The sequence below is a fragment of the Salvelinus sp. IW2-2015 genome, linkage group LG27, assembly GCF_002910315.2.
Source record: "Salvelinus sp. IW2-2015 linkage group LG27, ASM291031v2, whole genome shotgun sequence".
Classification (NCBI taxonomy): Eukaryota; Metazoa; Chordata; class Actinopteri; order Salmoniformes; family Salmonidae; genus Salvelinus; species Salvelinus sp. IW2-2015.
The window spans coordinates 16870769-16887553 of NC_036867.1; the positions used below are offsets into that span (position 1 = coordinate 16870769).

General features: G+C 44.0%; 1 protein-coding gene across 1 annotated transcript in view; it reads right to left on the reverse strand.

The window, feature by feature from the left end:
• The window catches only part of myripb (myosin VIIA and Rab interacting protein b), a 159774-nt gene that overhangs the window by 42559 nt on the left and 100430 nt on the right, over window positions 1–16785 (reverse strand). The gene's annotated exons all lie outside the window — the stretch shown is intronic.

The window sequence follows — 16785 nt, forward strand, 5'->3', positions numbered from 1 at the left end:
CCAGCACTTTTATGTGAATAAGTGCCTTGTTAATCCGACGATCCAATGCCATTGGAGTGTATTGTGTGTGTGTGTGTTGTGTATGTTTCCGTGTGTATTGACTGTGTATTGAGTGGGTGTGTGTGTCTGTATGTGTATGTGTTGTGTGCATGCATGTGTGTTTGAATGCCAAATCCTTTTTCTCACGGGTTGGTGTGGATCTGTAGCTGTTATGTGTTTAACGGGCGCTAGCTGCTTGTCCAGACCAGACTGCTGTGGTCTGTGTGTTACGTAAGCAGTCATTTATGCTGGAGTGTGTTCTGATTTACAAAACATGAGAAAAGCGCTCGCCTTGCGCCACTGTTGCATCGGATTGCGTGAATCTCTGCCAACTTTGTTTTTAATCTCTCTCAAACCTCCGCCCGCCCTATTTAATTTCACACCAAACCCTTCTTACATACTGTTCACATAATGATGCACACGACAGACCAGACCAGACCAGACCAGACCAGACCAGACCAGACCAGACCAGACCAGACCAGACTCCAGACCAACTACAAGACTAAAGATCAAGACATATAGGACAAACAGAGTACAGACAAGGATGACCAGGACCAGACCAGACCAGACCAGACAGAGTCCAAGTTTATGTGCATAATCTGTTTTGTCATCTTATATACACTACCGTTCAAAAGTTTGGGGTCACTTAGAAATGTTCTTGTTTTTGAAAGAAAAGTACATTTTTTCTCCATTAAAATAACATCAAATTGATCAGAAATACAGTGTAGACATTGCTAATGTTGTAAATAACTATTGTAGCTGGAAACTGAAGATTTTTCATGGAATATCTACATAAGCGTACAGAGGCCCATTATCCCATTATCATTACTCTTTATATTCTGGTTAGAGCCAGTTTACACTGTTCTGTGAAGGGAGTAGTACACAGCGTTGTACGACATCTTCAGTTTCTTGGCAATTTCTCGCATGGCCTTCATTTCTCAGAACAAGAATAGCCTGACAAGTTTCAGAATAAAGTTCTTTGTTTCTGGCCATTTTGAGCCTGTAATCGAACCCACAAATGCTGATGCTCCAAGATACTCAACTAGTCTAAAGAAGGCCAGTTTTATTGCTTCTTTAATCAGAACGACAGTTTTCAGCTGTGCTAACATAATTGCAAAATGGTTTTCTAATGATCAATTTGCCTTTTAAAATGATAAACTTGGATTAGCTAACACAGCGTTCCATTGGAACACAGGAGTGATGGTTGCTGATAATGGGCCTACAATAGTAATTAACAACATTAACAATGTCTGCACTGTATTTCTGAATAATTTTGATGGTATTTTAAATGGACAAAAGTATTTCTAAGTGACCCCAAACTTTTGAACGGTAGTGTATGTTACCCCTCACTGCCCTGATGAAAGTAAGAGAGTGTGTGGGAGAGAAAGAGATAGAATGTTGTTTTGTGTGTGCCAGGCAGGAGTGAGTGTGTCTCTCTATGCCAACCTGAGACGAACCAGGTACATATAGAGACGGGAGAAATGGGCACACTGCTAATGGAGGATCCTGAGTGCCCCTGAAGGACATCGGGTTTGTAGGCTCTCATCCCTCCATCCCTCCCTCTGTTCTCTGTGTATTTATTATCTATCCTCCTCTCCTGCCAAATGTGGCCGGCTTCCTTAATTCACGCCCGGGGTCATCCATGTAACGGTAATGGCTGCCAAAAGCGAGCGAGAGCGCCCAAATTAAAACGCCCGGCTGTTTTTTTAATCTCTGGCTGCTTGCTCCTGACTGCCGCAGCACGGTCAAACAGGAAATAAATAAATAAACTAGCAACGGAAGAGAACCAGGGGAGAAATACTAATGGCTTCTGTGCGAACTCAGAAACTAAGAAAAGGTGGCCTAAAGTGACACAGAGGTATATTGAACAACAGGAATTGTCCCGTGGGGTGTTTAGTTAGGTGGTAGAGTTAGGCCACACAAAATGACATCAATCTTGCCCACAGCGGAATCGAGTGGTATCCAGGAGGCTACGACGTGAGGCAATTTCACCTCGTTAGTGAAATGTGAACGTGTAATTGTTGATTAAATAGGAGGTTGAGACCTCATTTGTCACGTTGCTGTGTGGTGACTTTGGACTAGAAAGGCCAGTGCTATCACATCCACGCTCATGCATATTTAAGTTCTGCATCAGTGGGCTCAACGTGCAACAGAGCAGCCCTCCACTACCCTGCGCCTGTCACTCAAGACAGGTAGCGAAACAGACGGATGAGAATGTATGGTTCATCCGGCATCTGCTCCTTCTCTCCTCCTCCCTTACAGGCTACTTAAACGTCAAGCTATCCACTAAACTAACCCTCCAAAATTAAGTCAGTACAGTAACCCTGTCAAATTAAGTCAAATTAAGTCAGTATATCAACCTCTTCAAATTAAGTCAGTACACTAACCTAACCCTCCTAAATTAAGTCCGTACACTAACCGTTTTTGTGAGGAGGAGTATTTTCGGAGAGGGAAGTTTTGTGATCTATGGAACATAACATCTTGTGTGTTTATCCGATATGAGGAAGAATCAAAAGTGAGAATTTGGGAAAGTGAAGTGGATAAGGGGAGGAGGTTTCGGTTGGCAGCCCACTGCTGTAGTACAGCAGTTTTTGGCAAATCCATATTCCATAATAAGGTTAAGAAATTCCACGTTTCCTGCTCACATGAATAAGGGAGCGGCATTCCTTTGGAGTGTCTCTTCGTCTTTTGGTTTCTTGGTGCAGAATTTCCCTGCATTACTCCCTCCTCACCCCCTTGCCTTGGAGCTTGGGAGGGAAAGGTTCCCCAACCTAAACGTAATATAGTAAACGAAAATCCGGGACACTCAAATTAGTATGATACGGTACATTTGGTATGGTATGTATTCATTTGTGGATGTCCTTCATTCATTTCGTATTATACTGTATGTTATGAATTACAATTGGTATGATGTTACATGTTGCAATTCATACATATGTTATGGATTTGCAATACATATGATATGTTACAAATTCCAATTTGTTGTTACTAACGTTAGCTAGGTGGCTAATTGGCTAACGTTAGCTAGGTTAGGGGCTAGGGGTTTATGGTTATGGTTAGGGTTAAGGGTTACATTTAGGGTTAGGAGTTAGATTAAAGGGTTAAGTTTAGGGGAAGGGTTGTCTAACACGCAAAGTAGTTGCAAAATAGCTAAAACGTAGTAAGTGGCTGCAAAGTTGCTAAAATGCTAAAGTTGTCCGTGATGAGATTCAAACAGGCAACCTTTGGGTTGCTAGACGCTCGCATTAAACGCCCCACCCATCTATCCATCCATCCATCCATCCTGACCAACCACCCTCCTTTTGTTTTTGCCCTAAGTAATCTTCTGTCCTACATAACCATACCTAACAGAACATTTTCGTTTACGATGTTACGTCTAGTCGATGAGACCAGGCAGGCCTCCCTCCCCCTTCCTCGCTCTCTCTCCTCGCTCTCATCCGATCAATTTGCACATATAAATGCGATTTAAATAAAATATGTATGTGAAGTGCAGAAAAGAAGCCCCTCTGTGGTTCTGCCAAGCTCCCACTTCCCCTGGCAAAAGAAACTATTACCATTATTGACTTTCTGAGGCTTCTAATGAATCCGTGTGCTTTCTGTCAAGGGTGTGGTGCAGGGAGAGAGGAGGCGAGGGGTGGGGGCTGGGGGCTGGGTAAAAACAGTGTTTCTTTAACATCAAAGATCAAATAGAATCTCCGCTCTGAAGACCTTACAGAACATCCCTCCATTTAATGAAAGAAAATGCTGGTGAAATAAAGCCGGTCTGTGTTTTATGTTTAGTGTAGGGGTTTTGAAGTTTGAGGAGGACATCTTAAGGAGTTTGCTGTGAAATGTTTGAACAGTGTTTGTGGGATCTGACCATTTCAATCACAGGATGTGTCAAAACGTCATGGAAGGTTCAAGTTATGTGTCGAAACACACTCCCCCCCCCCCCCTGTCTGTTGAAAAGCTAGAAAAAAAGTTTACTATTTTTGTGTGGGAAAATCTTACAAGAAATGTTACACATTACATTTTTTTGCCATTGGGTGGAAATGTAATTCAATAAAACCAATTCCATTTCCAGACACAAAAACAAATTAGTCCAGACATGCTTTTACTGTGATTTGAATCATAACCAGACAGCTATAAGCACGGCACAACAGAAAAGGTGAAAATGGTCAGCATTAGACTATGCATTTCACTAACAAGAGAGAATATGCTAAATGTCTGATTTATATAAATCCTTATGTAATATTGTTTGGCTCTAAATGTACATATCAGAGGTTAGGTCTGAGCCTGGGAGCAGCAGCTATTCATATTAATAAAGTTAAGTGATGAGAATTGTAAATGCTATTATTCAACAACAAAAAATCATCCTCCCATCTGCTATAATCCAACCCTCCCTCTCTCTCTACTTTGTGTGTGTGTGTGCATGCATGTATATTCAAAGACACAGACAAGAGGGGAGTCCATCACTAACCATTACGAAGCAGTATGAGCTCTCTCTGCATCTCCACTACATTAAACATTTTAAAAAAGTATAGTCATTTAGCAGACACTCTTATCCAGAGTGGCTTCCAGGAGCAATTAGGGTTAAGTGCCTTGCTCAAGAGCACATCAACAGATTTTTTCACCTAGTCGGCTTGGGGACTTGAACCAGCGACCTTTCGGTTACCGGCCCAATGCTCTTAACCATTAGGCTACCTGTCTGAACGGGAAATCTCAGACACTGATAGACGACCGATAGCTCAATCTCATCCCTAAGAAAGGCATGCCTGCTAAACCATCACAAACAGTGGCATGGCCTATTTTAAGGGCCATCACATTAGACCCAATCTAACACATTTCAGATTCTCTTGTGGCCCTCAATGTAAAGAAAGCGTTTCTGGCCACAGCTCTGTAGGAGTTCCGGATCGACAAAGTCCACCATGAGAAACATTGCAAACCCTAATCCCCAGAATAGGAATCCCACAACAGACCCAGACAGGGGATCAACACATCATCCTTTCCCCTGAGAAAGGGATACTATCTTGGGCCATCACAGGCAGTGAAGTGGCCTGGCCCTGCTGGTTCAGTATAAGAGGCGAACACTTGAAATATCCTTTAATTCAGCGAGCGTGTTCAGTGCAGAGCCCTAACAGGAGAGGCAGGTGAAGAGGTAGATGACAGCAGGCAGACTGAAACAGCACTGAGCCCCTCTAGAAGCTAACCTCCGAGTGTGTGTGTGTGTGTAAATATGCGCACGCACGCACACACCCACCCATACATACATCCCCTGGCCGGTTTAGAGGGTCCAGGGTGTTCTGTCTTGCTCACTTAACTCACTTGTGTCTTAAAAAGTCTAAATATAGGAGCAGCACATCCTCACTTCTGCTCAGGCACCGCTAGGCAATTCTCTCACTCAACCGACCGCTCATCTTCTCTCTCTCCTTCCTTCCCTCCCTTCTCCCCCCTCTCCATTGACCCCCTAGCACTGAAACTGGCCATGGCAGCAGCTGAGTGAGCCCAGGTCTGCCTCCCAAATGGCATCCTATTCCCTATATAGTGCACTACTTTTGACCAGTGCCCACTGCATCCCAACCGTGAAGCATGGAAGTGGAAACATCATTCTTTGGGGACAGGACGACTGCACCGTATTGAGGGGAGGATGGATGGGGCCATGTATCGCGAGATCTTGGCCAACAACCTCCTTCCCTCAGTAAGAGCATTGAAGATGGGTCGTGGCTGGGTCTTKCAGCATGACAACGACCCGAAACACACAGCCAGGGCAACTAAGGAGTGGCTCCGTAAGAAGCATCTCAAGGTCCTGGAGTGGCCTAGCCAGTCTCCAGACCTGAACCCAATAGAAAATCTTTGGAGGGAGCTGAAAGTCCGTWTTGCCCAGCGACAGCCCCGAAACCTGAAGGATCTGGAGAAGGTCTGTATGGAGGAGTGGGCCAAAATCKCTGCTGCAGTGTGTGCAAACCTGGTCAAGAACTACAGGAAACGTATGATCTCTGTAATTMCAAACAAAGGTTTCTGTACCAAATATTAAGTTCTGCTTTTCTGATGTATCAAATACTTATGTCATGCAATAAAATGCTAATTAATTACTTAAAAATCATACAATGTGATTTTCTGGATTTTTTTTTAGATTCCGTCTCTCACAGTTGAAGTGTACCTATGATAAAAATTACAGACCTCTACATGCTTTGTAAGTAGGAAAACGTGCAAAATCGGCAGTGTATCAAATACTTGTTCTCCCCACTGTATATGTATATGCTTGCTGCCAGCTCTTAATAAACTGTTGGGGAAAATGGTTTTTGATCAAACACAATGTTATTTCTCTGTAAACAAATTAGAAGGGCACTCAACATGGACTGCACTGACACAACTGACTGATGATTGGTTGAAAGAAATTGATAATAAGAAGATTGTGGGAGCTGTACTGTTAGATTTCAGTGCAGCCTTTGATATTATTGACCATAACTGTTGTTGAAAAAACGTGTGTGTTATGGCTTTTCAACCTCTGCCATATCGTGGATTCAGAGCTATCTATATAATAGAACTCAAAGGGTTTTCTTTAATAGACGTTTCTCTAATGTCAAACATGTAACATGTGGGGTACCGCAGAGCAGCTCTGTAGGTCCTCTACTCTTTTCTATTTTTACCACTGGCATTAAACAAAGCGTGTGTGTCCATGTATGCTGATGATTCAAACATATACACATCAGCAACCACAGCTAATGAAGTCACTGAAACCCTTAACAAAGAGTTGCAGTTTGTTTTGGAATGGATGGCCAGTAATAAACTGGTACTGAACATCTCTAAAACTAAGGGCATTGTATTTGGTACAAATCATTCCTTAAATTCCAGACCTCAGCTGAATCTGGTAATGAATGGTGAGGCTGTTGAACAAGTTAAGGAGACTAAATTATTTGGCGTTACCTTAGATTGTAAACTGTCATGGTCAATACATATAGATTCAATAGTTGTAAAGATGGGGAGAGGTCTGTCCGTAATAAAGAGATTATTTGACACCACACTCCAAAAAGCAAGTTCTGCAGGCTCTAGTTTTGTCTTATCTTGATTGTTGTCGAGGCGTGTGGTCGAGTGCTGCATCTCTTTATAGATATTATGCATGCCATTCTCTCTTGGCTAAGAGTTGAAGAGAGACTGACTGCATCACTTCTTTTTATAAGAAATGTTAATGTCTTGAGAATCCCAAATTGTTTGCATAGTCAACTTACACACAGCTCTGACACATACTTACCCCACCAGACATGCCACCAGGGGTCTTTTCACAGTCACACAATTCAAGAAAGGGTACAATATTATATAGAGCCATTATTGCGTGGAAATCCATTCCATCTCATATTGCTCAAATAAACAGCAAACCTGGTTTAAAAAAAGCAACACCTCACGGCCCAACGCCTCGCCCCAATTTGACTTAGTTTGTCTGTATGTATGAAATATGTAGGCTACATGTGCCTTTAAAAAAATATTCGTATGTAGTTCTGTCCTTGAGCTGTTCTTGTCTATTAATCTTCTGTATTGTGTCATGTTTCATGTTTTGTGTCGACCCCAGGAAAAGTAGCTGCTGATTTTGCAAAAGCTAATGGGGATCCTAATCAAATTCCAATACCAAATAGGTTACCATTTTTTTTTTTTTTGGGGACACATCCCAGGACAGACTGTTTATATTGGGCCCAATCGGAACCTAAATCCATACAGGTAATATGTATTGAGAGAGCAATTGGATATGAGATAAAAAAAAGTGAATGGGAATAAAGAAGTCAAAAGCCTCCTTTCAAAGTATCCATCACAGTTGGTCTGGGAGAGGCTGCACATGGTGTGAGATTGTGAGAGCGGTGAGTGTGCGTGTGTACATGTGAAGCGAGCATCTGTTGAAGCAAGCGGTGCAGAACAGCTACGAGGGGACAAAAATCGTGAGAAGTTATATGGCAGTAATCCTTTCCGTTGTCCGAGTCTCTTCCCATTAATTCAGTATGTGGCTAATGATAGCCACGGGTAACGCTACCCTTGTTTAGAGCAATGACATCTATTGAGGCGAGCACAGCAGCAGCTGAAGACACAGGTGTCTGAGGAAGTAAACAAATCAATGGCCACTCCAAGAACATTTATAAAAGAACTAGCATGACCACGCTAATAATACAACATTCTAGTCAATCATAAAGTGGGAGGAGGTCAAAATAAATGAAAAAACTATCCACCAAATCTATTCATTTTAAAATGTTGACTACTTCTCCTTGCCAATATCATACATCCTATGGGAAAATAATGTTCTTGTATTAAAACATATAATGTCGGTCCCTGGGGTCGTTTGTTTCGCCTGGGCAAGAAAAGGTTGAAGACCCATTCATAACTGTCTCTGACCTTGCATTGTACCAGTAGTGCAATGTCGCTCAGAGTTAGAAGGTTATTCCTGTGTTAGAAAATGGCCATCCTCTTACTGAAACCTAACACCTTAGCCGGAAAATGTAACTGGCTGGAAATGAAAGGATTTGAGATTACATAACTGCCAGGCTAAAAAGGCTTCTGATTTCAGAATACTCGAGAAGGAGATCCATGCCTTGTGGAAATCCCAATAAGCACAACCCAATCACAAGCCCAATGCTTTGACGCAATGTCACCTTGCTTGTTTCATACATGGCACACCTAAAGGTTCTATATAGAACCCACAAGCTCAGGTCCTTGTGGAGGCCAGGTAATCTGATGCAGCACTCCATCACTCTCCTTCTTGGTTAAATAGCCCTTACACAGCCTGGAGGTGTGTTGGGTCATTGTCCTGTTGAAAAACAAATGATAGTCCCACTAAGCACAAACCAGAATGGATGGCGTATCGCTGCAGAATGCTGTGGTACCCATGCTGGTTAAGTGTGCCTTGAATTCTAAATAAATCACTGACAGTGTCACCAGCAAAGCACCCCCACACCATCACACCTCCTCCTCCATGTTTCACGATGGGAACCAGACATGCGGAGATCATCCGTTCACTTACTCTGCGTCTCAAAGACACGGCGGTTGAAACCAAAAATCTCAAATTTGGACTCATCAGACCAAAGGACAGATTTCCACCGGTTTAATTTTCATTGCTTGTGTTTCTTGGCCCAAGAAAGTCTCTTCTTCTTATTGGTGTCCTTCAGTAGTGGTTTCTTTGCAGCAACTCAACAATGAAGGCTTGATTCACGCAGTCTCCTCTGAAAAGTTGATGTTGAGATGTGTGAAGCATTTATTTGGGCTGCGATTTCTGAGGCTGGTAACTCTAATGAACTCATCCTCTGCAGCGGAGGTAACTCTGGGTCTTCCTTTCATGTGGCCGTCCTCACGTGAGCCAGTTTCATCATAGCGCTTGATGGTTTTTGCAACTGCACTTGAAGAAACTTTCAAAGTTCTTGACATGTTCCCGATTGACTGACCTTCATGTCTTAAAGTAATGATGGACTGTCATTTCTCTTTGCTTATTTGAGCCGTTCTTGCCATAAAATGGACTTGGTATTTTTTCCAAATAGGGTTATCTTCCGTCTACCACCCCTAACTTGTATACCACCCGATTGACAAATGATTGGCTCAAACACATTAAGAACAAAATAAATTCCAAAAATGTACTTTTAACAAGGCACACCTGTTAATTGAAATGCATTCCAGGTGACTAACTCATGAAGCTGGTTGAGAGAATGCAAAGAGTGTTCAAAGCTGTCATCAAGGCAAAGGGTGGCTACTTTGAAGGATCTCAAATATAAAATAGATTTTGATTTGTTTAACACTTTTTTGGTTACTACATGATTCCATGTGTCATTTCATAGTTTTGATGTCTTCACTATTATTCTACAATGTAGAAAATAGTAAAAATTCAGAAAAACCCTTGAATGAGTGGGTGAGTCCAAACATTTGACTGGTACTGTATATGTTGGGGTCAATGGAGGGTGGATAAAGTTCATGGAAAGTTAATGAGTGAGGAAGGGGGAGTGCAGAAAGTTTACATTCTGTCAAAACATGGTATTGCTAAATCTTATGGCTCCTAAGGAGGCAGGCAAATGGCAACAGTCTGGCTTCAGTCACTGATAAAGTAGGACAGCCGTGGATTAGGGAGGAGTGAGGAATTCGGCCCGAGGTCAGGTCAGATGAAGTGAGAAGGAACAGTCCTACCCCACACACATATACTTCCACACCCATGAAGGTTCTACCATGAGGCAGGGCCATGACTACACCAGTGAGAGGAACCAATTAAGTTCCTGACTAGCAACAGAGATGTACTGGCTGCCTAGATGTGCAAGGAGTTGACTCCGCCTAGTAGGAGGGTATAAATATGTGCTTGTGTAAACATGTCTTTGTCTTTGCAGCTGTATGACCCAGTGGGTGAATAAACTTGGTTTGAGCTTTTTCTAGTTGTCCGTGAGTCTTTACTCTGTTTGTTCAGAACCTATCAGTATGTAGGACATACAGTGGGGGACAGCATATACCTACCGTGTAGACACGTAATGACACCTGCAGAGAGGATAAAACAATCAGGGATAGAGAAACTGTAGATACCATTGGAGCAAAACTGTGAGAGAGAGAAAGAGAGACAGGTGGGTAGGAAAAAGAGAGCGAGATGGAGAATTGAGATTGTCTATCTATATTACAGAGAGAGGTCATGGCGACAATATCACACACCCAGACAGACTCCTATTTATTCCAGACTCCTATTTATAGAAGCCTCTTTTCCCCGCCACCATAATTCCCAGTGTGTGTAATCCTTGAGGATCGATGTTCAAATGGAGAGAGAGAAAGCGTGTCCGTGCGGCCGCAGCAGTCAGCTATCTTTCATCTCCGGGGCTGCAGTTCCTTCAAGTGTTCTCTCTCTGCCCTGGCTCGCTCCACGGGTAACAAACCATTTCTATTTGCCCTTTGAAGGCAAGTCTTTGCCTGATAAGCCAGGAAGCCAGCCAGCCGACCAGCCAGCCAGCCAGCCGACCAGCCGACCAGCCAGCCAGCCAGCCAGCCGACCAGCCAGCCGACCTGTCGGGCCAAAAGCGATTTCTCCCCAGAAAGGGAATATCTAGGGTAGTTATGCTGGATGAGAGGTGGCCCCAGAAATGAAGGGTGAATCAACCTCTATCAAAGCATCCAAACACTGTCTTTTAGCTACTACTAACAGGCTAAACTTTTAAACTCTGAAATATGGCATAGCAATTGGCAGCACCACATCACCGTTTAAAAGGCCCTAAAACGAGACAAAGATCAACTGGGAGAGAGCAGAGGCTGTCAAATCAAACAGAGATGACACCGAGGAAGTGGAGCGCTGCTTCCTGAAGCTCAAGGGGCGTGATGGGGAACTGTCAGTGAACTTCCTGTGAGGCTTCCTGTGTCACAGAGTGGAAACGCTCTTCAAAACAACTGTGGGGTGTCAGGGACGCTCTCTGTCGCAGTTTGAAAACGCCGCTGATTTGAGTCCTATGCTGTTTTTTTTTTTAAAAGGGCAGTAAAATTCCACCCTCATTTATCAAACCCACGACCATCAGGGTTGTAACGTGTGAATACTGCTGGTAGTGTAATATGGAAAAGTATTTACTGCCAGATGGTGTGTTAGTGTATCTATGCCATTTCTACAGAAGGATTATCAATGTGTCAAGTTACACACACCACACACACAACACACCACACACCACAACACACACACACACCACACACACACACACACACACACACACACACACACACACACACACACACACACACACACACACACACACACACACACACACAGCTGTGTTTTAAACAATCCCTCTCGCAGCTCTCGGCTCACTCCTAACAAAGCAGCATTTTCCAGCTTCACTCATATTGAGCCGTCCACACTTCACACAGCGAACTGCCTTACCCTGCAGAGATGAGTGTGTTTTCTCTGGTCCGGGCTTACTTTAATACTCCTCAATGGACTAGCTCACGGAGAAAGGCACCAGTGTGTGTGTGTCCGTATGTGTGTGAGTTAGTGAATGGATTACTCATAAAAGCATATCTATAATAGGAATGAATAGGCATGTAATGGATGTGTGTGTGTGTGTGTGTGTGTGTGTGTGTGTGTGTGTGTGTGTGTGTGTGTGTGTGTGTGTGTGTGTGTGTGTGTGTGTGTGTGTGTGTGTGTGTGTGTGTGTGTGTGTGTGTGTGTGTGTGTGCACGCTTCCCATCAGAATAATTCTTCCACGCTTGTCACCCTAAGGCCACATTCTCCAGTCACTTCAGTGCATTTTACATCAGGCTGCCTTGCCAAAAACAGGGCCATAAACTCAGGCATCACTGCAGCCCGGCCAATTAACACACCAATGAATGGCCCCTTCTCCCAAACAAGCCCCTAGCCTCCCGAGCTCCTAGGGTTCAGTTTCCTCCAAGTTATAGACACAATGCAAGCCACAAGACAAAACACTTCAGCGGCCATCTCTCTCTCTCTCTCTCCCCCTCTCTCTCTCTCCCTCTCTTTCTCTCTCACTTGCTCTTGGTAACTCTCTTCCTCCTCCCTGTGAATGATCCCAAACCACAAAACAAAGGTCTCTGGAGATCTGTATAATATAGCTGCAGTATATGAATAGGGAATTATCTGCAGTACATGAATATGCAAAAAAAAGAAAGAATATTAATTTATACAACATGGACAGTGAATTCAAGCTCCAATGTTCTCTGTAGGTATGTCTCAAAATGGCACCCTATTCCCTATGTCGTTTTACAACTTTTTGGGTAGTAGTGCACTATACAGGGGATAGGGTGTAATTTGGGATGCGGACTGTGTCCGATAAAGACATACAACAAGCTCATTCCATTTCCTGTCCGGCTCTAACTCGTCCATAAGACAGCAGTCAGTCAGAGAGACCTAACTCGTCAGTCTGTCTGCTTGGCCCATGTCCTGAGCTGTGCTGACAAGCCAGAAACGCAGCACACTTCAGCATGCCACTAGTGTGTGTGTGTGCAAGTACGTGTGTGTGCTCCGCGGGCAGTGTGTGGTATGCTCCGCGGGCAGTGTGTGGTATGCGCCCCAAATGACATCCTATTCCCTATATAGTGCACTACTTTTGACCAGGGCCCCTAGTGTACTATGTAGGGAATAGGGTGCCATGTGGTAACCAACCTACCTGTCAGGCGAGAGAGTCAGTCTGGTTTATTCACTACTCACTCAGCTCAACAGACGGAGAGACTGGGAGAGACAGACCAGGATGGATCAGTGACTACACGAGACAAGCTGTAGATATCACGCATATTAACAACTCACTTTCTCTGTTACACTCTCTCTATATCTGTGCAAATAGAGTCCACTGCAAATAGAACAGTGTTACATATTTGGTTGAATCTCCAGGAGAACATTCGGAAGTCCCGGTTGACATCACGCACGCATCCTCCCCTTCTGGTGCTCTTTCTCTGCAAAGAGAGTCATTATGAGAGGACTGCCAATGTTTGATTGACAGTGAATCCCAATTCATGTCTCAATAGACATCACATGCATGTAAGTTTATGTAGATGTTTCGTACGCTGCCTCTCAGCACTGAGGTCAAAGGAAGAGCACTCTCTCCCATTTTTCTCTCTCTCTCTCCCCCTTTCTCTGTCTCTCTCTTTCTCTCTGTCTGTCTCTGTCTCTCTCGCTCTCATTACATAGGCAGCTATTTGCAAACCAGAGGTGCATTCAACAAGGTAAATAGTTTGCGATACGGTAGCTAACAGAAGCTTACGAATCCCATTTGTTTTGTGATTACGCTCTCCGCAGCCGATGTGAGTAAGACCTTTAAACAGGTCAACATTCACAAGGCCGCAGGGCCAGACAGATTATCAGGACGTGTACTCTGAGCATGTGCTGACCAACTGGTAAGTGTTTTCACTGACATTTTCAACATCTACCTGTCCGAGGCTGTAATACCAATGTTTTAAGCAGAACACCATAGTCCCTGTGCCCAAGAACACAAAGGTAACCTGCCTAAATGACTACCGAGCCGTAGCACTCACGTCTGTAGCCATGAAGTGCTTTGAAAGGCTGGTCATTGCTCACATCAACACCATTTTCCCAGAAACCCTAGACCCACTCCAATGTGCATACTGCCCCAACAGATCCACAGATGATGCAATCTCTATTGCACTCCACACTGCCCTTTCACACCTGTGAGAATGCTATTCATTGCCTACAGCTCAGCGTTCAACGCCATAGTGCCCTCAAAGCTCATCACTAAGCTAAGGACCCTGGGACTAAACACCTCCCCTCTGCAACTGGATCCTAGACTTCCTGACGGGCGCCCCCGGGTGGTAAAGGTAGGTAACAACACATCCGCCACGTTGATCCTCAACACGGGGGCCCCTCAGGGGTGCATGCTCAGTCCCCTCCTGTACTCCCTGTTCACTCATGACTGCATGGCCAGGCACGACTCCAATACCATCATTAAGTTTGTCGATGACACAACAGTGGTAGGCCTGATCACCAACAACGACGAGACAGCATATAGGGAGGAGGTGCTACTTACTGCTGCTACTCTTTTATTATCTATGTATAAGTCACTTTAATAACACTACCCACATGTATATATTACCTCAATTACCTCGACTAACCGGTGCCCCCGCACATTGACTCTGTACCGGTACTCCCTGTATATAGCCTCCCTATTTTACTGCTGCTCTTTAATTATTTGTTACTTTTGTTTATAATTGTTTTAGGTCCTTTTCTTAAAACTGCATTGTTGGTTAAGGGCTTGTACGGAAGCATTTCACTGTAAGGTCTACTACACCTGTTGTATTCGGCGCATGTGACAACCACGATTTGATTTGATTTGATTTAACATTGGCCAACATAGCCAACAGTCTGAGGTGGTGGTGCTGAAGTGCATTTCCTACGGTTGCGCTCTTAGAGGCATACAGTAAACACGTAGTTTAATCCTGTTAGAAATCGTGACAGATTAAGAAAACGCAGGGCTAAAATAAGGATGTTCGGGAGGAGGATTGTGGTAAAGTGAGATACGAAGACTAGTTTGTGTGGGTGGGAATGCAGCGGCTCTGTTCTGTGTTTAGTCCGCTTGCGAATGTAACAAATTAATCAATGGAGGGTCCTCGTGGCACGAGGCTTGCTCTCTGATAATTACAACGCTAATTGAACAATCATTCGAAAAGTGGAGGGATACGACTGGGAAGCCACGCTGACAAAGATACTGTCGTTAAAAAGCATGTACTTAGCAGATTTCCTGTGAACACTTCTGATGTCAAATGTAAATGTAAAATCAATAGGACAGAGCAGTTACTTATTCTAACATGTTAAATCAAAACTGATACACTGCATCAACAACATGATATGACACCGTTTGAATTATGGCATTAGAGAACCTCATTATGCAGGCCTTCGGTGTGCATGACTTATCGCAAGCGACTACAAGCCTCAAGAGGAGGGCTAGGGCATAGCTATACCTTTGAGTTTAACGTGCCTTTGATGTTCCCCCGAGACCCCTATACTCTCTCTTTGATGTAAACACACGTGCTATAGCAATCCATGAGATGGGACTGGAGAGCGCATAGACAGCACAATGAAGAGCAACTTGCACTGCCGGTGGAAACGGCAGTATGATTTTGAGAAAGCAATCCAATATGAAAATGGTCCGATTTTATAGCGCATTTTAAATCAATACAGTGTAGCCTAAGGCTCATAGTAACTAGTAGGTTGCAATGAGACAAACGCATTGCGTGTGTCTGGGTTCGGGTTGGGAAACGTACCACTCCATTTAAAGATTAGAAACCTTATATAGCCTAATGTGAAAGGCCACTCTGGCTGATTGCTTGCGGTCACAGATCATAGTAATGCCGTGGGTCTATCCGTGGCGAAGAAGGTAGATGGAAAACAATTCAAATAGAGCGAGGTGGGTGATTTAATAGGGAGGCGAGGCGCTAACCCGCTAACTGACCCTGTGAACTCGACGATGAATAAACATGCGCAGCTGGGTGTGAAAAGTATTGAACTGAATTAGACTTGTAAAAGAGGACGTCCGGGAAAATGTCTGCTGCCTGCATGCCATTAGAAAACAAAAAAACGCCAACGACAGCGGGACAAATCTGGAGGGGAGCATGTGCGTGCTGAGTGTTAGCGAACTAGCTAGCACTAAGCTAGCATTAGCCCGAGGGGGTCTTTACCCTGGGCCGAGATGGGGACAACAACACCGCTGTGTTTTTTGAGTCCCTTTGCAGTCAGGCAGTCTCCTGGGGACCACTCTGTTTACCAGCAGAACTTCAACACGGACTGCTTGCCAACAGGGAGAACTACGACACAGCTAGCAGCAGAGAACTGCATATTGTATTAGTTGTTGTGAAACTGTGCAGCCATGATGGGCAGTAGCCTAAGGACAGGTGAATGTGTGGTCATATCCCCCCGGGCTGATATACAGGTGCAGCCATGCTATTTGACACATCTATCCCTCAATTGTCACTTCCATTTCCATTTAGTTTTTGCGGAAAAGACAGCACTGCCAGTGCCATTTCTCTGTGACCGAAAATAAACAAAAACAACGGGTTTACGGGTATGATTAAAACGCGTTATAGTTTTAGGTAGACTAAGTAAAAAATGATGCTACTCCATTGGCCATGTTATGCTGTGAAGTTAAATAACCCGCACTTGTTTTGAGTACCCCGGATCCATAGCATGTGAGTGGATGGGGGGGGGAGAACCTTCATTCAAAATGCATGGATCCACAGGCAATCACCCCAGCTGCTACAAGGCTCCTTCAGTTCACTTCTGCAGGCTAGCGCAAACACACAAACACCGCTTTGAACACTCTCCAT